This window comes from Castor canadensis, chromosome 7 (genome assembly GCF_047511655.1).
Source record: "Castor canadensis chromosome 7, mCasCan1.hap1v2, whole genome shotgun sequence".
Classification (NCBI taxonomy): Eukaryota; Metazoa; Chordata; class Mammalia; order Rodentia; family Castoridae; genus Castor; species Castor canadensis.
Window position 1 is genome coordinate 68245240 of NC_133392.1, and position 20862 is coordinate 68266101.

Genomic DNA, 20862 nt, shown 5'->3' on the forward strand with positions numbered 1-20862 from the left:
CTTCAACCCCAAAACCAAAACCACACTGGCCTGAGTGAGGGAGACCTCTTGGGTTCAGCATCCCAAGAGGACAGGGGCAGAAAGAAATAACTAACCTCTTGAGACAGCTGGAGGCAGCTAAGCCACTGTCAGGGGCAGGTTCTGAGAGCAACAGATCTGAACAGGGACCGTGGGTATATGTCTCTCTCTAGGAGCACATAGGCTTCTCCTGAGGAGGAGCAATGGCACTGGCTTCTCACTGGGTCCCACCCCATTCATCCCTCAGCTTCTCCACCCACCCACCCGGCAACCTCGCATCTGCAGGCGAAGCTCTGCCAAGTAAACAGCTGCAGCCCACGCTCCAAGGCTCCCCAAAGCCTAGCACTACCCACAGTGGTCAAAGCCACATCCCATCCATCCCCAGAGTGGAGCCTTAAGGAAAGGGTTGCTCATTAATCACAGGGAGTCAGCTTCCGGGCAGCTTCGAAGACAGATCAAGAGGACCAGACCAGAGCTGGGAGGAAGCTGCCCCGAAGGTCTCACAGGAGGTCAGGGCCCCCACTGTGACCTAGCACAGAGTCCATCAGCCAAGGCCTGCCTTCCCGTGCCTGGGGTTCTCCTGAGAGCCAGCTGACCCTGGCTGTGGGCTGGGAATGGGGAGAGAAGTGTTGCCGTCATACCTGCCTTCCTCTGCTCAGTAAGGCACCAGGAAAAGTCACTGTGGTCAGAAGGTGTGAGTCATGGTTCCCGGCCTGGCCAGGCAAGTTTCTGTAAATGGGGGCTTTATCTGTGTGCACATCCTAGAAGGGGACTTCACACCGTGGGAGGGTTCCTGCTGAGGGCCATACCCATTGTCTTTTGACATACAGAAGAAAGAGTCAGCATGTCCTTGGCCAGATCTATGTCTCTAACAGAAGGGTGCTACTGAGACAGTAGGGTATGTTTTTAAAAACTATGAATTTGCATGCCTTTGGGTGGGATGTGGAGGTTTTGGTGAGACACAGCCATCTCCCCTATTCATACCCCTTAGTGCACTGCTAAACCCCACCACTTCTCATCCCAAAGTTTCTCTCACAGCCCGTGGAATCTAGCAGGATGGATGAGGTTTCACTGTAGGAACAGATAGACCCCAAATCTCAGTGGCTTAACAAAGCCATATCAGAGCACCTGCTCCAAACCAGCCCCATCTTTTGAGCTCACTCCTGCCTGCAGCTAAGGCTAACTGGGTACTCATCTTAGAGCCACTGGGCCCTCTGTGTCCCACAGAGAAGCACGTGGGTGACTGAGGTTAGAGACAGGCCATCTGACCCTTGACCTGACTCTATGACCTTGGGTAAATTCCTTGTCGTCTCTAAGAGCTATGAGGACACTTGGAGGAAGCTGGGATCCAGTGCTTCGCTCCAAGGTCCCTGGTATCCCCAGGTCAGCCACCAGTGAAGTGCATCTCTGCCCACACCCGTGGAGTTGTTGAGCTGGCCATCTGGGGACCCAGCATGAGGCAACAAGCAGCATCTAGGCAGGAGGTAGGGACAGAGCAAGGAACATCTGATGGGTTGTACCAGAAGTTAGCCCCTCTACACGTGAGGGGAAGTAACTGTAAGACAAATCTCCCTGGAGTCCCTCCTGGGTGCCAGGCATCCCACCGAGCCCACTGGCAGCACCCCTACACTACCACAAGGAGGCAGGTGTCACATGTCCATCCACTTCATGGCAAGGTTGCTGCAGCTCCCAGAGGATGAGTCACGTTCAAGTAGACATGCTAGAACTTGTTCCGGGTTTCCCAACTCCACAGCACCCACACTTCCCAGGGGTCAGGGACAGGACTCATCCAAGGTCAAGGAGGAACCAGGAGGGGACTCAGGTCTGAGAGACCACCCAAACTCCTGACTCTGGAATTAGAGAGCAAAGGAGGCACTTTTCTGGAGCTCCTTAAGTTCCTCATCCTGGGGTCAGCTCAGACCATGAGGGTTGCTCAGGGAGGGCTCATTGTCAAAGAAGCCTCTCTCCTCCCATGTATCCCCACTCTTTGGACCACTGCACACTCAGAGGGCCCTCCCATGCGACCTGCACCTGCCAGTGGGAGCTCACTGCCCCTGAATGCATTCCGCCTCCACTCTTGGTTTTGAGAGAAACACAACCAGGGATGAGGAGGATTACACTCTATGCGGAAATAGCTGAACCATCTCCAGAGTCTCTATACTCTCTGGCCCTCTGTCCTCAGCTGGTAGGTTACCAAGCATACTTCGAAGGTTGGCAAACATTATGCACTGAAGATATACACTCCCAGCAAGTGCTACATTCCAGGACCGTCCCATGATTCCTGCCTGCCAGGTCAGAGAATTAGCCAGTCTGGAGGACACTCACTTTCCCCAGCAAGAGCTGTTACAGGCTTCCACTCTGACTTTCCCTTTAAAGGCTGACACGGCCTGTGACTTTGGGTCAGTCCCTTCCACCCTCTAAGCCTAGGTATTCAGATCTGTCAAAATGGAAGAATGATCTGTAAATGTGCTACCTTCCAACTGGCAAAGATTCCAATACTGCTGTCTTCCAGACATGGAGAGAGAGGCAGGTGAGGCCAGTGGGGCTCCTGGCTGAAGTGGAAATGAAAGAGCAGACCCCAACTCGTCCTGATGCCCATTTCATCAATGTCTGCTTTGTCTGGAGTGCACAGCAAGCAGGTGAGTTCATTTTCCATTAAGGACAATTATCTCTTCATTTGCATATGCTAAATGTGACATTTCAGGGAGCAATTCCTCCCCACCCCAAACAGGATGAAAGTCCAATGATAGGCAGGCAACCTGCAGTTTGGGGCAGAGGTGTAATTGGCTCTTATTAAGGGAAGATGCAGAGAGATACAGGTTTTGAAATGCAAATGACGGACTTGGTCCTTTTCCTCTGCTGGGGCTGAATGGGGAATGAGGGGGGCCAGGCTGAGCTTCCTGTCTATTCCTGGTCTGGGCAGGACAGGCCTCCAGATCCACAAGAAGACTGAAAGAGAAGCAGGGCTGAAAAAGAGGCTCATTCCCCCAGAGGAGGAAACAGAGCAGCACATGACTCCCCACAGCCCCATCCCCTGCCTGGGCCTGCCCTGCTATGCCCACTGCCCCTCCCTGCCCCATCTGAGTCAACCCCATCCTACTCCCTGAAGCAGGACCTAATAGCATGCTCCACCCAACTCAGAAACGCCCACCTGCAGCTTCAGCGTGCCTTCTGCCAAATTTCAGCCACCTCCGGAAGCCAGGAGGTCCTAAATACACCACACCACATTAGACCCTCAACATTCCCCTGCCAGAGAAGTCCTTCCCCTCCCACCTGCCTGGCCATCTTGCTCTTGTTTCAAACCAGTTCAAAGCTCATCTGCTCTGTGAAAGGGGCCTATGTGGCCTCTTTAGCCACAGAACCAGCCACCCAGTAGGACTGAGAGACCCCGGAAGCAGGAGAAACCCTGACTCATCTCTGTATGTACCCAAACATCAGCTCAGAGCCAGTGCTTCAAAGCTCATAAGATCTGAAGGAAGCACAGAAAGAAGCAGAAATGGATGGAAGGATGGAAGGAGGGAGGGAGGGACAGAAGGATGGATGGATGGGTGGACAGATAGATGGATGAAAGGATGGATGATGAATGGATGGATGATGGCTAGATGAAAAGATACCTCTGTGTACTCTCACTTTAAGGCTTCACCACACACTTGCCTTCACAAATGATAACTTACTGCACCTCCCATTTCACAGATGGGGAAAAACGAGGTCAGGTGAGATAGAGACTCTACCCCAAACTCCATGACAGAACTTGGAAAAGCAGGACCAAGACCATGGTTCCTGATTCCCTATTCAAGTTTGATTGTCGCAGCTTGGCATCCAAGCCTTCCACAAAGATGGGAAACGTCCATCTGGACACTTCACTCAAGCAGTGGGCACAGGTCCTGACATGGCCCTGACCACAGGAGCATCTTCAGAGCCAACTGCTAAGTCTGAGGCTGACCAGAAAATGCTGTCATCCCTTCACAGATCATCAGTTTCTTAGCTCCAGAAGCTAAGAAAGTGGGGTTGGAGGCCTTTTTCCAGTTGTCCAGGTTACAAACTATAGATCCACAGACCCTAAGACTGCCATCTCAGGAGAGGAACCCCCTCTCCTTGCCCCAGACATCCATAACTGCCCTCGGCTTTGAAGAGCTCAAGAGCAAGAAGAGAAGCAGCAAGACAGCAAGGGACCCAGGACCTACTCTGCCCAAACCCTGACCCAAGCTCCAGCCCTGCCTGCCTCTGAAGCCCACAGATCTGCCGCCTGCCACCTGCCACCTGTTCCCTGCCCGCAGCAGCAGGCCTTCATAGGCAAACAGCCATTTTGGTGCTCATGACTTGTAAGACGGTAGGTGAATCTTTGAACCTCTCAGACTTGGCTTCCTTGTTGTAAGGGGATGACAAGCCTTTTCTCACATGCCTTCACAGCTGGTCCCTGGAAATCCCCAGGGAAATGTGCCAGTCATGCCTATCCTCTTCCTTCCCTGAACTTTTTTCTGTTTTGTTTTTTGCTATGTTAGGGATTGAACCAAGAGCCTTGTGCCTGCTGCAAAAGTGTTCTACCACTGAATGGCTCTCCAGTCCTTTTTAAAATGTTTGAGATGGGGTCTTGCTATGTAGCCCATTCTGGGTTCAAACTCACTACCCTCCCACCTCAGCCTCCCAAGGAGTTGAGATTACAGGCATGCACCACCACACCCAAATTTCTTGGACTTTGAGGTGAGATCTCAGACAGGTGGAGACTCACATGAGTGTGTGGAGAGCAGGAAACCAGGCCTGGATCTCCCACTGTTCCTACACAATGGCCTCAACACAGCAGGAGTTTGGCCAAAATCATGGGGTGCTTCTGCTTCCCCAGCCACCTGCCAGAGCATACTCTATAAAACAAAACAACAAAAATAACAGGTGTTTCAGATTCTACACTCAATGCATTTGAACAAAATCTAAAGGACAGATGAGGCACCCAAGAAAAAGACTAGGGCCTGATGTTCATCTACGAGCTTCCTTGTGCCTAATGAGCCAGGAAATCACAGAACAGAAGGGGCTCCCCAGAGGTTCCACACTTGACCACATGCTAGGATCACCTGTGAGCTCTTGCCTTTCCCAATGCCTGAACCCCCAGACCAAAGACATCAGAATGCCTGGGGAAGGAGCTAGGCATTGGTACATTCTAGGACTCCCACTTGATTACAACGTGACACAACGTTTGCAAACCACTGAGCAATAGGGCTGAACAGTAACTGTGGGCAGGTGGCCAAGACTTGACCATATTCAGAGTGCCTTCTTAACTATTCCGAATCTGATCACCATCTGCCGGCTAAGCCATATTACTGTACCTATCGTACAGATCCAGACAGGGAGACCTAAGATGTCTTCATGTTCTCTGATACTGTCATTGTTAAGGCTGAGGTTAGAGGCCCGTCTCCATCCTCAAAGCTAGCCTCTTCCCACATCAGCCGAGCTTCAGTGTGCCCTTGAAGATAATCAGGTAGAGACAAAGATCCTGATTCCATGGGGCTCCAGGTCCCAGGCACATATACTAACGCTTCCTGGGAGGTGGTTCGCTGGTGGTTGGACAGCAAGCAGGAGAGTCCCTGAGGTGGGAAGGGCAGGGTTTTTCAGTCTGGATACCAGCCTGTGTGCCGGGCCAGATTGCATGTTGGGCCTGCGTAGGTCCTGGCTCCAGCCCAGGAGCTTCTCCCCACCTGACTAATCCTGTGGAGTGACTTCATCCTGGGGGTCTCTTCCAAGATGGTGGGGCCCAGACGGCACCGATTTATGTGAGTCTCCTAACCTCCCTCAGATAATGAAGAAGGCAGCTATTCAGGAAGGTTTACTGGGGATTTCATTTGCTTCCTCTAGGTGTAGGTAGGAAACGTGGAGGTCCACACCGACAGGAAAATCAGAGGTTCCCACAACACCTCTGGTGGCTGGTCTACCTCCCGCCATCCCTCCCACCTTCAAAGACTATCAACTGCCGTCTGTCCAACCCATCTTTCAGTCTCTGCCATCCATTTCCCATCAGGAGCCCAGCCAATTCACAGAGCGCAGAATGATGCAGGGCTGTGCAGCCACACAAACTAGAGTTCAAATCCCACTCTGTTGTACCCTCTTGCTGTGTGACCTTGAACAAGTTGCTTAACCCCTCCAAGCCCTGGACCTCTCATTCACAAATTAGTAGTAAGACTGGGAATAAATAAGTTCCACGAGGATTTGTGCAACCTAGACATGTTATTTTAACTGCCCGTGCCTCAGCTAACCGGTCTTCAAAATGGAAACAATAATAGTTATTCAGAATGGGGCAAGGATTAAATTCATTAAATAAGTCAGTCCACAGAAAACACTTAGAACAATGTCTGACCTCCACCAGTGCAGGACAAGGCTCCCAGCATGGGGCCTGGCACGCAATGATTCCTACAGAAATGTCTGCCTCCTTCCCCCTTCCAGGAGTTTTCGGGATGCGGGCGGACGTAGCCAAGCAGTCAGCCGCCTTCCTCTGATGGCTAGTGGCTGGCTCTGAGCCAGCTTCTTAAAAAATTGGAAACAGTACCCACTTTCTCTTATCCTTTTTCATAAAGAGATCACAAAACAGAGGCACTGACCTTGGGCAACCTTGCACTGAAATGTGTTCCAATAGGCAAAATGCTATAAATCACTGTGGAAGAGCTCAGCCCACCACAACACCCACCTCCCTCCCGCTGCCCAGGCCACCTGAGCAGGGCTTTTCCTCCCGTTTTCACCTTCTTCCCAAGATGCCCTAGACAGACTCTGAGCAGGGTTACCTGAGGAGGGTCCAAGAACCTGGACACCCTGGGGTAGTGGAGGATCATAGAGGCTTTTTGTTTTTTGCATCACACACATAGCACTTGAGAAGCACTGGGCTGTGAGGCCCTGAGTTCAAACCCCAGTACTGCCAGTACTGCAAAAAAAAAAAAAAAAGCAATGACTTTTTTCGCAGGGTGCCAATGGCTCACACCTTAATCCTAGCTACTCAGGAGGCAGAATTCAGGAGGATCGTAATTCCAAGCCAGGTTGGGCAAATAGTTTGAGAGATCTTGTCCCAAAAAAACCATTACACACACACACACACACAAGGATTGGTGGAATGATTCAATGTATAGGGCCTGAGTTCAAACCCCAGAACTGCAAAAAACAAAAAAAGAAGCAGCTCTGAGCATGCAGGCTAGCACTTCCTCAGGTTCTAGTATAGCCTGAAGGCATGGCTCCAGCATCTACAGAGGGGAAACTGAGGCTCAGAAACTGCAAGGACTTGCAATTGACCTTGGAGATATAGGAGAGAATGAACTTGAACCCAGGACTTGTGGCTCTGCACCTCCCATCCTCTCATCAAGCCATTCTCTTCAAACATCAGGTCAAAGTTTCTGCAGAGGTATTGGGCTCAAAGAGCAGAGCAAGGACCAGTGGAAGTCACTGGAAAGCCAGTTTTAGGTCAAAATGTGCACCGTGGTATACAATTCATGCTCCCTGAGGCAGTCTTGGGCACCCTGTTCCCAGGGACTTATCAGGAAGCTTCTGGAGTGTAGAAGAGTTTCCAGGATCCAGTAAAGAAAAAACCAGGGTCTTTTCCAACTGGGAGTCCAATGTGCCATAAAATTCACTTACTCCACGCGTGCCCTGAGCACCTTCTCAGCTGCTGCCTTGGCTCTGGATGCTGAATGGACCCAATAGGAAGTGGTCTGTGTCTTGGCTCTTACACTCTAGTTGGGGTAGAGGGAGGATGACAAAACAAGGAAGAGCTCCAGAGAAAGTAAAGCAGGGTTACAGAGAGCAGAGAGGGGTAAGAGAGACATTAGACCTTGAGCCCAGGTGAAAAGGAGCTGGCCATACAGGGACCCAGGGGACGAGAACTCAGGGCAGCAGGAATGCCATACAAAGATGGCGAGGTGGGAACCATCAGCGCAACTCAAGAGGAGAAAGGAGGGTGAGGCAGTTAGGCACAGTGGGCAGGAAGGGAGTGGGAAGGAGAGAGGCCAGAGTGGTCAGGCCAGGTCACAGGAGCCATACCTGCTGGGCCCCACGTGTGTGGAGAAGGAAGCCCTGTGCAGAAGGCAGGTTTCATTTGCTGGGCAGGAATTGTGATGGTGGCAGTTGTGAGTGAGGCATGGAGAAATTGGGGATCTAGGTGGTCTGTACCTTTAGTTGTTAGCAGAGAATCAGAAGCCACCCAGGGTGATGAGGGGGACATTCAGAGACTTTCGAAGGGGTCATAACAGGTTCTTAGAAACTGCTTTTGCTAAAAAGCACTGACTCCTCTCTTGGGCCTACAAATTAACTAATAGCAGGAGAAAAACCTGATGCCCCTGTCTTCATTTTGCACCTGTCTCCTTTGTCTGAAGCCTTTGGGTCAGGCTCCTGTTCAGCTCCGCACGTAGGCATGTTAATTGCTCAAGGAGTGTCTGCCTAAAACTGATGATACCTAACCTATCTCATCCGCATTAAGGCTGAAGGCACAAAGAGACATCTCACTGTCAGCCTTTACAGACCCCCCCAAAAAGCACCTGTAAGTCTCCAGTCATTATCCTAAACCTGCCCTCACCTTGGATTCCAAGAACAGCAGAGCCACGCAGACACATATCCCCACAATGAGATCATCCTCAAGCAGAGGTAATCATCCCATGGGAACCAGATTGTCCCCTCAAGCAATAAGGACTTTTTTGGGCCACCTTGCAGAACCAGAACTGAGATGATCATCAGCTAGACCACACTGTGACTGGGACTGCTTACTTATGCTTACCTCATGTCTCCTGCCCCAATTCTTCCTCTATTTAAGCCTAAAGCCCACATCTGTACCCCAAAGGTGGGCTTCAGTGTTTACATTCCATATTCCCAACATGGCTATGTTGACTGAAATCATTTCCCACCTTTCCATCATTACCTTTGTTTGCTTTGTTTGAGGCAAGTGGACAGGCCTGACATGTTAGAACCCTCAGAGTCTCTGTCCTAGGACAGAGGGAGGAACTGAGAGGTGGGTTTAAGAGACCATCATTTTGGGTGGAGTTCCTACTAAGGGTCTGCCCAGCCCTTATTTCCTTTGGGATAGTGATGTCCTCTCTAAGCTGGGCTAATTCCAGCCCCCACAGGAAAACAAGGGAGGGGGTACCCCAGTGCTGAGCCTCCTTGGATCCTGTGACTCTTATGTGGCAAGGCTGTGGGGCCTTGGCTTAAGCACTGACTGAGTTTCTCCCAGCAAAATAAACCCAGGACCTCAGCCACCATGCCCAATTGGTATCTGCAGTAAACCAGGCCTGGGACTCTGGCTCCCAGCTAGCTGTGTGGCCTATGGCCATTGTTTTCCCAAGTCCAGGGAGTCAAGCACTTCACCAGCCCTGTACTGCACCTAGCACCCTGCCTGGCCCCACCGAAGCATCCACTTCTCCCTCTTCTCAGATATTCCCCAACCTTACCAGATATGAACTGCTCTCAAGGAACAGGACAGTCTGGAAGCTGGAGAAAGGGGGGGCCCAGTGAAATTTGGGATCAGACAGACAAGAGTTCAAGTGCCAGTTCTGTCATATCGTCAATGGGGCCACAGGAAAGCTACTGTGTTTGAGCATCAGTTTCCTCATCTGCCCAATGGGTACAATGACTTCCAGTCTCATAAGGCAGTTTTGGAGACCAGCACTCTGGCTCCCTCTGACTTTCCCTTCAGTCAGCCAGCACAGCTGTGCTCGCTGCTAGGACACCACCCTGGAGTTTATTCCACTGTGGGTAGAGACCATAGTTCACTTGGCTCTTCCTCTGATTGTGGTCTTCCATCCCAAAAGTTGGCACATGGTGCTCTCTCAGTAAACTATTGAGGGAATGAATGAATGAATGAATGAATGAGAATCTGCCACCCTAGTGCAGCCTCCAGCTGTCCCTCAGCATCTTGTCACTGTGCCACACTGTGCAAAGAACTCAGATTGGGCTGTTGTGAGCAAGAGCCCCAGTTCTGGGCCTGAGTGCACCTGGTCAGTCAGTCAGCGGTACTCGTAGTTCTGCAGTTGGCCCCATGGTCAAAGGTTGGCATCAGGAGCCATTCCGCAGTCCCCAGTGTGTCCCCCCACACACCCTCTAATCAGACTCTGGGTCTCAAGGTAGCACTGATTCCAGAGAGGTATGGGCACGGAAGCCCAGGCTGACCACTGAAACCAGGAGAGTGTGACTTCTTGGGGTCCACGTGACAGTCTGCCTTGGCAGGTAGGACAGCAAGGCTTCCTGACTCCTAGACCCTGGGCATGTACAGGGAGAATTAGGACAGGGAACTGAGGGACCAGGCCTTCTCATGGCAGCGTGGGGTCTGACAGGCTGCCCAGGCCAGAGAATGGGCCTCCAAGGCCTCCTCCCACAGCCCCAGCTCTGTGGACGCCCTGCTGCCTTTCGGAAGCAGCCAGCGCCAAACAGGCAGATGGCTGGCAGTCCCCCTCCGAGTCCTTGGGCCCAGATGGCTGTCCCCAGCACTAGGTGGAGTGTCACAGCAGCAGCAACAGGAAGCCCACTGCTCGCCAAGGCCACCAGAGGCCCATCTGAGAGGGAAAAGGGCCAGCTCCAGTCACCCTGCCCAGCCTCCTGGGACCTAGCCATCACTCTGACTGAGAGGCCTAGGGGGACACACTGACAGAGGCCAGGGTCAGTCCCAAAGGGCATTGGCATGGAGTCTCCTCTGGGGACTATGGTTCAGGGTGGTGCCATTCAGGAGACACAGCCCAGAACTGATACCTCCTCCCAGAGAGAGCTCCCCACCCCTGTAACCACTTCTCAGTAACCAAAGGAACTGCATCCTTCATGCATTCAGGCTGCAAATGCCCCAGGAACCTTCAGGCCTCTGCATCTCCTATGGGCTTTGTTTGGCTCAAGAATAATAATCGTTACGACAGAAATAATCATTAAGGACCCACTACATACAGCACAGTATTCTAAGCGCTTTACAGGCACAAGCTCAATCCCTATAACAATTCTGTGAGGCAAGCCTGTTATTACCCCATTTTGCAGATGAGAAAATGGAGGCCCAGGGAGGAAGCAACATGACCAAATCACAGGCTAAGAATAATGAAGCCAGGATTCAAACCCAGACAGCCTGGTTCCAAAGTCTATGTTCTCAGTACCTACAGTTCTGACCCACTGGTGAATCCTATACTGCACAGTGCAGGGGACAGAAAGGCAACCCCCTTGTCTTCAGGAGATGACTTATCAGGTAATTAGGGGCCCATGGCAGGCACTCACCTGCCCTGGCTGGAATTCTTCAAGTGGGGGCCTCCTACAGTGGGCCAGGTAAGCTCTGAGTCAGCTGGAAAGGACTGTACTACTGAGGACAGGCCTGAGTGTCCTAGGAGAAGGCATGGGGACAAACACATACTGACACTCTCTCTCTCTCTCTCTCTCTCTCTCACACACATACACACACACACACACAGGCTCATGAGTGTGTACACACAGTCACAAGAGAATGTGCATGTGCCCCAGGACACAGCACCTGTTCTGGGGAGTAGAGAACAAGCCTGGGAGCCACCAGACTGCAGACAGGGTGGCTCCTCTTGATATGTATCTCCAGGAATGCATGAGACAGCCCCTTCCCATCTCTGAGCCTCTGTTTCCCCACCCAAGCAAGGAAAGGGTTGTTTAAGGTCATCTCCAAGGTTTTGGGCTCTGTGCCGCCTGGCCAGTCACCTGCGACTCCCTGTCCCCAGAGCTGGGAGCTGTGACTCAGCAGCAAGAAGCAGTGCAGGAGGCAGGAGCTGCCCACAGAGGCACACAAAGGGCATCTTGTTACTGCAGCCTGCCAGCAGGAGGGTGGGCGGGGAGTGCCCGGGAGGTGAGAGGCCAGGACGCCAGCTTGTGTCAGCAGAACTGGGGGCAGGGCTGCTGGCTGCCTGGCCAGCCAGCCACAGGGCCCCACACCACTGGACAGACCTCAGACAGACAGGCAAGCAGGCGGCCCCAAGCTGCTGGCTGCAGGGAGAGGCTGGCCCCAGCCTCCTGCACGGAACCCCGTTTATTGGGTTCCCTTTTTTATTTTTCAGTTGCAATCTGAATGAGCTTTGCACTCCTGGGGGAAGCTGCAGACCTGGAATTTCAAAGCCATGGAGGGTTCTGGTTCAGAGTCTGAGTCTCAGCTCTGCCTCATCCTCTGAATGAGAGCAAGGCCGAGTTAGTTCTCCCACTTGTAAATTGGAGATGCGGAGAGAGTAGAGCTCACTGAAATCACAGTCCCACCCAAAAACCCCACGCAGGTCAGGGCATCCTGGCTTCATGCTTGCTGCTGCTGGATCTCCCACTGTCCTGCTGTGGGAACTTTTGCAAAGCACTTACCCCCACTGGCCTCAATTTTACAGTCTGTAAAATGGAGATGGCAAGAGACAAAGAGGAAGAGGATAGAATATTCTTTCTGGAAGTTTTGTGGAAACATTTTCCCACGAGTCCTGCACAGAAAAGAAGAAATGAGACCCTCAGGCAAGTCCATGCACGTGAGGGGTCAGTCCAGAGTGCTAAGCATATGTGTGTGTGTTGCACAAATATGTGTCCCTATATGCATGTGAGTGGACAGGCAGCTATGTCCCCACACCAGCATGCCACACAGGCCATTGCCTGAGTAGAGCCGGAACCAGGACAAAGGGTTCCCAAGGCTGTCATCCTCGGTGCTCAAGGACTTCCAGGCCCTCGTGGCTGATTTGAGAGGTCAAGGTAAGCTGTGGCCTTGCAGAGCCGACCAGCTGCTTCAGACACAGTCTCCTCTGAGCTCTGGGCCCATTGGCGCCCAGGACCACCCCCTTGCTGTATCACAGAGGGCACTGAATACATTATAGCCACACAAATGGTGCCTCCCTCCAGAGTTGCACCCATCCCACCCCACCCTGAATTTAGTGTGTAGAAATATCATCTCCCAATACCCCGTTATTTTGGGTTCCGCAGAGAAAAGATTTCATATTCCATCAGAAAACGTAGCTGACAGGCTGTGTAAAGTGCCGAGAGTAATGGTTATTCCACTGGGTCCTCCAAATACAACTGAGCTCACAAGGTTCTTGTTCCCACTTGGCAGGTGGAGAGACTGAGGCACAGCAGTATGAAACAGAAGACACAGGATCTGAACAGTTTGAAAAGGGACCAGAAGCACCAGACTGGAAGTCAGGAGTGAGTCAAAAGCCAGACACAGCTGCAGGATGTGGACCATGATTCCAGAAACCCAGGCTAAGCACAGACCTTCCCCCTTAGCTGTGGGCTTGAGAACAGCCATGGCCCTGTCAACAGGTGAGCAAACCAGGCAGCTCATGTGTGACCTTGGCCTTCTGTCACCATTTGCTGTCAGGGTGAGTCCTGGGATGCCCTGGCAGCTGTGACTAGGTAGGACCCAGGGATCAGGGACCTAAGAGGACAGTAGAGCCCTTCATAGGAGACCCTTTCCAGGGAAGGTAGTCAGTCTCAGATGGGTACAGAACTTGCTGGCAGTATGACACCCCCTCACCCTCCCACCCTCAACCCCCAACAACCCAAAATAAGGAGCACTGTACAGCCCTAGGAACCACATGTAATAAGGAGAGCTGCAGTTGATTAGGTTCCCATCATGCAAGAGGGGTTTTACTTAGCAAATCTTTGCTGATTGCCCTTGAAGTATTACAGAATACAGTGGGAAAGAAAGCAGGTCCACCCCCTGCCCTTGAAGAGTTCAGTCTAAAGGGAGAAGCCATCTCTAAATAGAGACACATGCACATAGATAAGAACCCCTGGAAAAGAGAGAAGGATCCCACAGTGAGGGCACCTGATTGGAACTAGTAACAAGGGAGGGCTTCCTGGGGGAGGCAACATTGAGTCCAGCTCTTCTGCAAGATGAATTGGAGCTATGCAGGCCATGGGGGAAGCAAAGAAATTATTCTAGGCAGAGAGACCCTGAGGCAGGAAGGGACAGGCATGGTGGCTCCTGTAACTTTCACAAAAACCTTATGAGATGGCAACAGGCATTCCATTTTATAATGGAGGAAACTGAGACTTACTGAGGCAGAATGGGCCAGACCCACACAACCAGCTGGTACACAGCCCAGATCATATACTGTACTGTCATTCCAATTCCCACTGCCTGGCCCATGAACCCTGAAGCTGACTGAGAGGCAAAGTCGGGGAAAAGTGGAAGAGGTCAGATCTGTTCCAGGGTGAGCAAGGGCTCTCCTGTCAGCGAATGACCCAGATGTGTCCCTTACCCAATAGGGTGGGGCCAGGCCTTTCCCCATCGGCTTTGGAACTGCATGTAACACTCAGGCCCCATCACAGAGCTGTGGTCCCTCACCTGCCCGCAGACAGTATGGCGACCTCACCCCTCACAGACACTAGCATGTAGCCTGCAGATCCTGTGAGGACAGTAGTAGAGAGAGGGAGGGAACATGGCAGCCAGAGGCCTCCTCTGAATAGTGTCTCCTGGAGAAGTTGGCCCTAGAGTTGGAGCAGGTACCAGAACTCCAGGCTTGGAGGGCAGGGAGGAAAAGGCTTAGCAGCAAGGCACACCCATGGCATTTGGGGAATGGTGAGCAGTGCCGGGCAGCTGGAGTGTTCAGAGTTCTCTAGGACCGCCAGGGCCCAGCTCCAGAGCTGCACAAGGTCCGTCATGTCCCAGTCCAGGACACGGCAGAATCCAGAGAGTGCAGAAAGTGCCCTGGTTACTGTCGCTCCACTATGTGCTCAGTCCTGCAGTCCAGCTGGGTCTCAAGCTCAGCCATGCTGTCTTTGGGAAGCTTCTGGTGCAGCAGATGACAGGAGTTAAGGAAGCGGTAAAGTGTGACAAGCCTGGAAAAAGAGAAACCATTCAATCCGTCAGCTTTCCTTCCTTCAAGGGCCAGGTCCCAGGACAGAACACACAGCAAGCAGGGATTGTGGTGTGGACCATTCTCACCGAGCTCAAGGTTGGCAAAGTTGTCCCCACCCCGAGCTCCATCCCAGAGCTGGGGACTGGGCCAGGGGAAGAGGGAAGGCCAACGGGGGCCTGGGAACTGACAAGGAGAGACAGGGCCCCTCCACTCTGCTGAATTCCAGTCCTGGCGTCCAGAGCCCTGGGAACCAGGCCCACCCCATGGCTGGGGCTCCGTGAAGAGGAAGCTGCAAGACCTCCAGACAGTCCTTGGGAACCTTGCGGCCAGCTGGACCTTTGACAGCCATCAGCACCAATGTGTGCTTTCTTAGGACTGCAGTACAGGCAAATTCACTGACATGCTCTTCCGGGAACACAAACAGCCACAGTTCATTTCCATAAAAGCTTCTTTGGCTTACAGGGGGACCCATCAAAGTGCCTGTGCTGCCTCAGTTTATAACTTGACGTGGGTGTTCTAGTCTTTTGGGGGAGAGTGATGCTTCAAAGTGGGATGGGGGTGAGAGGGTAGGGCTCAGATGCCCTCCCGTGGGGACCTCCAGCAGAACCTTCCCAAAAAAACCCAGTTCTATCTTGGCTCCTTGCTTCTACCCCACTGCCTCGCAGACCACACTCCCTCCTTCACAGGGACACCTGTGCCCATCCACTTTCCAGAGCTGCCCAGCCCAGCCCCTACCTGTGTGTCTAAAATCCTGCCTAGGTCCATGTCTCACGTTTCTAGTTATTCAAAAGTCCAGATGAGACTCAGAATATCAGACCTCTTCCTAAAACATCCCTATGCCAACTCCAATCCATTTACACCTGCTTCCTGGAGAGCTGTGTTGAAAAGGATTCTGATGCTCTATTGAGTTCAATGGGAAAATGTCACGACTGATTAGCGATGTCCACTGTGGGCACATGAAGGAAAGAACATGCCACTGGTTTACCCTAGCAGACAGGGTCCTTCAGGCACATTAGTAGATGCAAGCGTGAGAAATGGCCTTGCCAGTCCCATGCCTGGCCTTAGGCTGGCCTTGTGAGGAAAGTCAAAAGGAAGGAAAAGTCCTGTCCTTTGACCGTGTTGTGGCCAGACTGGCTGGGAAGTGAGGGACATTGACCAAATGGTCCTGTAGGTTCTGAGGTCCAGAGAGACGAAGTAACTTGCTAGGAGGTGGAATCATGAAGCAATAAGCAACATGAGCACCATGTGACTGGTGCTGGAGTGAGGTGGCCAGGGCTGGATGGAGGTGCCAGGACAGAAAGCAACTGAGACAGAGAGCATTGTGGGGCAAGCCAAGGCTGTTCTCTGGGCTTTGAGGAGGTGAAATCTATAGAGGTGGAAAACAGGATTGCAGTCCAGGCCTCCTGTCTCCATCTTTTAGGGCAGAGGTTGGAGTCAACTTGGTCCAGGATCTCATTTGCATCCCAACCCAGATGAGGATCTCAGAGAAGCTTCCTGACCACCCAGACTTAAGGTGACCCCTGCAGACCCTGCTGTTCTCCATCTTAGCACCCCAATTGTTTCCACAATTCTAGTTCCTTCTTGTACATACCAGTTCAGTTTATTTGTCTGCCTATCCCAGTGGTCCACAAGCTCCAGGATGGGAAGACGAGGTCTGTCTCATGCCCTATGACTCCATGTCCTAACACAAATCATTGTTGCTCAATTAGTGAATGGCAGGCAGGGGTCACGCCCTCAAACACCTGCAGGGTCACACAGATAAAGTATGAAAGTGAGACAGAAGCTGCCATGTGGCACGTACCGCACATGGTGCTCAAGGAGGACCTTTCTGTGGCCTCGTGAATTGTGTCTGTTTGACAATACCATGCAAATTGTGTGTGCATGTGAACCCAGGGAAAATCCTCCACACCCTTCACGCTCCCAAAGAAGTAGACGCTTCTCCATTTTGCTGGAGCAAATGGCCTTTTTTTTTTTTCCCTCTAGAGTTGTGAGTGCAGAGACCTATTTCCCTGTCCCATGTAAAAACAATAGGCTATGTTTGATGACTTATCAGCCATGGCCTTCGATGGCCCAGTGGTTCTCAAAGTGGGTCCCCTGTACCAGCACCACCTCTACCAGGGAACTTGTTGAAAATCCTCAGAAACAGAAACTCGGAGTGGTCCCAGTGATCTCTGTTTTTAACAAGCCTCCAGGTGACTCTCCTGCATGCTCAAGTACCAGTGTGAAAGACAACAGAGACGGTGGTAACCCAGAAAACATTCGTGCTGCCCAGATGGCCCCTGCTGCTCACCTCCTGCCCACAGTTGCCATGGGGAGGCGTGAACAGTGTTGGCCAAATTCCCCAGATGCTCAAAAGTCCACACTTTTATGTGAAATGTCTTCGCTCCTGGTCTACAAGTTGAGACCAGCCTAGGTACAGCCAGAGTATAACCTGTCTCTGGCCATACATCCCACACAGAAAGCCCCAGAAAGGTGCTGTGGGCCTGGCTGTCCTTTGGAAATCAGCTGGGCTATGAGGCCAGCCAGGCCTGGTCCATCGGCCTCAGAGACACTCACCTACTGTGTGAGACTGCTTCTGAGTCCTCAACTTCCAACCAAGGATCCTCAGGGTCCAGGACAGGGATGTGATAGCAAAAGTCACTTCCTGAGCCATAATCCATGGCCATTTTGGTACTGGGGTTCACAGGCATTAATTTTTACAACCACCCCATGGGAATCAGTACACAAGTTTTAAAGAAAAGAAAAGAAAGCTTCAGACAGGTTAAGTGACTTGCCCTAAGTTACGAGGCCAGTAAATGAAGGAGCCAGGCTGTGAACCTACATCTACTTGCCTCCCAACCTATGATGATCCTAGATTTCCAAACTGCCTGCCAGCTGAGGGATGGGAGAGATTGGAGAACTGCCAAGGGTGACCTGCTACAACCCCGGAGCTGCCTCCCTGACAAGGTAGCTAAGGCTGCTGTCAAGTGCCAGGACACTAACTCCAGTAACAGGAACAACTGGTAACAGGGAGGACAGACACCCAGCTCCAGGGGATCTGTCCCTGCCTGCAAATCTCCAGCCCAAAACTGGAGAGCTTCAGGAGCCCTCTGCTTGGCTAGAGTTGGCAGGTTCTAGACCCAGCCAAGCAGCAGGAGCTGAGCTATAGCTTGAGTGAGTCACCCTTGCCTTGGTCTCACCAACCTTCTTCCTGAAGGCCCAGCCATCAGTCCTGGCTCTGGGTAACCCAGGTGAACATGTGTGGTTGCCAACATAGTTGGAAAAAATGGCTTCCTCCTCCCTCAGCAGTTGACCCCATACAGTCACAACCCCCAACACGTCTGGGCTGGCCCAGGCCCTGGCAACCACAGGGGCTCAGGAATGGTCCAGAGTACCCTCCCCACAGCCACAGGGTGGCCAAGCCATGAGTCAACACTGTCAGTCTGCGTGTGGCCACAGCTGGCTGGACATTGAGGCCAGCCAGACCAGGCCATGGAGGGCTGTCTGCTGGGGCCCTGGGACCTCACTAATGAGGAGAGATGGCCCCAAATGACCCACAGGATCGAATGAAGGAGAAGAGACCAAGTATAGACGCGCCAAGCACAAAGCAAGACTCTAGAGCCTTAGAACAGCAGAAGCTAATTTAGAGTTGAGAAAATGGTTGTGCAACACACACACACAGCCGCCAGCACAGGCATAAAGACACACTCTTGTGTTTCCCACATATTAGACATCCCACATGCCCCGGACAAGTATGCCATATCTCCACATCCCCACACAGGCAAAGCAACCTGCAGCAGAAGCCCACTTGCACAGCCTGAGGACCCTGGCTTTTGTCAAACCCATAGGGATCGGAATCAAAGCCCCCAGCTTACTTGGACATACAGGGACTTCATTCCACTCTCACTCCCTCTAAGGGCCATAATGCCTGGAGGGCTGTGGCCAAGGACAAGCCTGGGAACCGGATCCTGTGCACCCCATCCCACCCCAGTGCCGCACCCCCTCTTCCCGCCCCCGGACCAAGCCGGGGCTGGAGCAGTGCAGCCCGCGCAGCCGCAGCCCACCGCAGCCAGCCTGGCTTCTGGGCCCCGCCAGGAGGTCGCGGAGCGGATCGCAGCCAGGAAGTCAGCTCGGAGTGACAGCTCCCCCCACGCTGTTTGTTTATTCATGACTCATTCGTCTCCACAGACTGGCTCTTCTTTCTTTCGGGAGGAGGGAGAAAGGCGGGCGGGCGGGCGCGAGGGAGGGGGCCGGGGAGGGGAGAGGCCGGCTCCACAATAAACAATGAGGCAGCTGAGCGGGCGCCCCGGGCCCGCCCGCCCGCCCGAGGGTCTGCGCTCCCGATCCTGCGCCCCGCGCCCCCAGACACCCCCACCCCTACCCCCACCCCGGCCGCTCGCCACCGCCCAGCCATGGGGCAGGAGCAGCCGTAATTGGATCGTCGCCGCCTCCTCCCAGCTCCCCGCCCCCAATCGGGGAGCCGGATAAATGCCGGGTACCTTGGCAAAACAGTCGGATCCAAACCTATTATTTGGCTAATGGGCTTCCCTCGTGCGGCTCTGCGACACCCAGCCGGCCGCGCCCCTCCCCCATGGTATGGCCCAGAGATGGCCCGCGGGTCCCCTGCGCGCAGCCTCCCTCGCCGGCTCGGAAAGGCGCTGGGCGCAGGCTCCGGATAACTGGAGGAAGCGCGGGTTCCGAGGCTTCAAGGGCCTCATTGTTCTGCCTCGAGGGGCACATTGAAAGTGCTCCAGGATTTGCTTCCTGTGAAAACAGCCTGGGTGGGAGGGGGCGATCCGCGGTGGAAAGACATTAGCCTTCTGGAAGCTGCCCAGATTACACAGGGAGAAGAAGCTTGTTTTGATTGTTGCTGGCTCTTTCTTCCTTCCTTCCTTTTCCTTTCTTTTCCTTTCTTTATCCCCCTCCCTTTTTCTTTTGCTCCCCTCCCTGGCCAAAGATGAATCTTTCCGGCTGTTGAGTAAGTTGGAAATTGTGGGGCCGTTTTCTGCATAAATAAGTCCTGTGAATGGCAGAGCCAGATATAAAGTCTGATTCAGAGAGTGTCAAAAGAATGCAGGGGCGATGAGGTGGGCAAATCCAAGAAACGCATTTCCCCACCATGCCCCTTTGAGTCACGGCTTGCACCATGAGCGGAAAACACATGCTACAGTAAGTCACATGCCTGCAGCAGAGGAGCAGGCCTGGAAGGTGGGGGACACAGCTCTTTCCTCCCCAGCTGGGTCAGTACATTCAGAGCTTCAGCCAGGAGGAGGCTGGGGGCCAACTCCAGACAGCTTCTCATACCAAGCCTTCCTCTACCACTCCTACCTTGGTGACCTTAGTAGCAGGGCACACCTGTACAGTGCTGGGGAATGTTCAGGGTGCTTTACATATATTCCATCGCTGAATCCTCACTACCACCCTATGAGGCAGGTGTTTTTCTCACCCCATTCAGAGGAAGTTGGCCTCAGAAAGGTTTAGGAACTGCCTAAGGTCACACAGCTAGAGCTTTACAGTTTGTGATGTTGGTCACAGTACTGCCTTCCAAGCATCAGACTTGACATCAGGACAGGGAGAAACCTCATTAAGGTTTTGGAGGATGCATTAGAAAACACAGCCAAGTGTCCAGCCTAGCACTGTGATGTCTCACACTGTGCTGTCCTGCGTTAGTGTCATCTTCAGTGCAGTGTCTGCCCCTTCAAAGGTGTCCGTGGGTGTCTGGTTTCTTCTGCCTTTTCCAATCACTTCCCACACAACCTGGAAGAATGGTCATGTCCCAAAACTCCTACAGATCATCCATCAGAGTGACAGAAGGGCACCTCTCCCCAGTCATCAGCCCCTAGGGCCTGCTTAGGCCAAAGTACCGCTGGAGGAGGAATGACGGGTTCCCTCTGCTTCCCAGTTTCCATGCAAAGCCACCAAAACTTGAGATCCACTGGTGGAAAGCATTTCAAGGTGTTTCACCACAGGCGTCTCACAGGGCCCACCCAAAACACAGGGACAATAGTTGAGTTTTAGGACTTCTCCTTGCCAAGGGTTTGTCTCTCCCCATGAGAAGAGTTTGCAGCTTCTTAGTCTCAAAGGGAAGACAGAT

At 52.7% G+C, this 20862-nt stretch overlaps 3 long non-coding RNA genes across 6 annotated transcripts in view; 1 reads left to right on the top strand and 2 right to left on the bottom strand.

The window, feature by feature from the left end:
* LOC141424825 (uncharacterized) overlaps positions 1-3831 on the bottom strand; it is a 43672-nt gene extending 39841 nt beyond the window's left edge. For 2 of the 3 annotated variants that reach the window (XR_012449763.1, XR_012449761.1), the window contains exon 1: positions 96-3831. This is a non-coding gene — a long non-coding RNA (uncharacterized lncRNA). The remainder of the gene's footprint in view (positions 1-95) is intronic. The other variant, XR_012449762.1, reaches the window with a different exon arrangement.
* On the top strand, positions 2507-15262 carry LOC141424826 (uncharacterized). Of its 2 annotated transcripts, XR_012449765.1 has the most exons (4): positions 2507-2657; positions 3712-4348; positions 13037-13245; positions 14817-15262. It is a non-coding gene; the product is annotated as an uncharacterized lncRNA (long non-coding RNA). The 2 variants fall into 2 exon arrangements; XR_012449764.1 differs by lacking the exon at positions 14817-15262 and having other exon boundaries at positions 13037-14705.
* LOC141424824 (uncharacterized) lies at positions 14636-18972 on the bottom strand. The gene is made up of 3 exons (XR_012449760.1): positions 17346-18972; positions 16381-16470; positions 14636-14769 (listed from the first exon to the last, which is right to left on the bottom strand). It is a non-coding gene; the product is annotated as an uncharacterized lncRNA (long non-coding RNA).
* Between the last annotated feature and the right edge of the window lie 1890 nt (positions 18973-20862).